Below are 604 nucleotides of genomic sequence, written 5' to 3' on the forward strand. Positions count from 1 at the left end.
TTTATGCAACAATTCTAATTTAAAATTGACAAAATTTCCAAATATAATTTTAATACCGGTGGTTTTGGTATCAAACAAGGCAATTATTCAAATAACCTTGACACAAATCAAAATAAATTATTTTTTGTTATATCTATAATGAATTTATTTGAAATCGTGTATTCTATATTGGTTGAAATATTAAATTTGATAACATTTACTTGGGTTTTTCTACCCTGCTTAATTAGCCCTACAATTTGATCTTCAGTTCCGCAGGCTTTATATTACAAATTTATTTTCAATTATTTTCGATTTCAAGCTCTACTGGTCTAGTGGTAGAACGGGAGGTTGCCAATCTCCAGGTCCGGGTTCGATTCCCGGGTAGTGCAAATTATTTTTCTTGATTTTTTAATGCAATAATATTTTTATTGCGTAAGACTACAATTTCAAAACACACAATGAAATCCCTACTAAACTATAATTTTTACTTCCAAGATATTATCCAAATATTATCAATAAAAAAAGTTAATTTTAAGTGTATACAAGTGAAATTAAGGTATCATATATAGAAGTATCCAATATACACAATCTTTTTTGATTTATTTATCATTGTATCACTCGCTTT

The 604-nt window shown here is 27.2% G+C and overlaps 1 non-coding gene across 1 annotated transcript; it reads left to right on the plus strand.

Annotated features, from left to right (window-relative positions):
* Positions 1-297: 297 nt before the first annotated feature.
* Positions 298-368, plus strand: TRNAG-GCC (transfer RNA glycine (anticodon GCC)). Its single transcript has one exon. It is a non-coding gene; the product is annotated as a tRNA-Gly (tRNA).
* Positions 369-604: the final 236 nt, after the last annotated feature.

Source organism: Rhyacophila brunnea, unplaced genomic scaffold (assembly GCF_057557595.1).
Source record: "Rhyacophila brunnea isolate RB1 unplaced genomic scaffold, BYU_Rbru_1.0 scaffold_100, whole genome shotgun sequence".
NCBI classification, from domain to species: Eukaryota; Metazoa; Arthropoda; class Insecta; order Trichoptera; family Rhyacophilidae; genus Rhyacophila; species Rhyacophila brunnea.